The following is a 502-nucleotide window of genomic DNA, read 5'->3' as shown; positions in this document are numbered from 1 at the left end:
TTCAAATCGACAAAGCGGCTAGCCTGTTTGCAAATGAATATGTTGTTATTTAAATCCAATCAATCACATTCAATCGTTCAGCGAGCAGGCTAGGCAGTTGTGTTCGACTTGAACACGCCCGATTCTCAAAAAATTTCCCGAGACTTGGCAACCCTGCTATGGTATCACTTTGCTCACGCAAAACGTTCAAGGCTGCGTTCGGAAACATCACCTGAGTGCCCGCGTATCATATTATCTTTATTGGTCACTCAGTGTTAAACAAGAATAAGATGATACACGGAGACACCCGGTGATGTTTTCGAACATAGATAGCGTGTACACTTTGACACCCTTTTTGTTAATAGTGCAGTACGAAATTGAAAATATAATTGATAAATTAAGGCTTAAACACAATAGGCACAGGCAACAGGGAATAACGAGGAATAATCGATATAATATCGAACTTACACACCAGAGCTCTGATTGGACGGCTCGTTATTCCCTGTTGCCTGTGCCTATTGTG

This window comes from Trachymyrmex cornetzi, unplaced genomic scaffold (assembly GCF_001594075.2).
Source record: "Trachymyrmex cornetzi isolate Tcor2-1 unplaced genomic scaffold, Tcor1.1 scaffold392, whole genome shotgun sequence".
Lineage (NCBI taxonomy): Eukaryota > Metazoa > Arthropoda > Insecta > Hymenoptera > Formicidae > Trachymyrmex > Trachymyrmex cornetzi.
The sequence above is the reverse complement of the archived record's forward strand: the minus strand, read 5'-3'. Positions refer to the sequence as shown.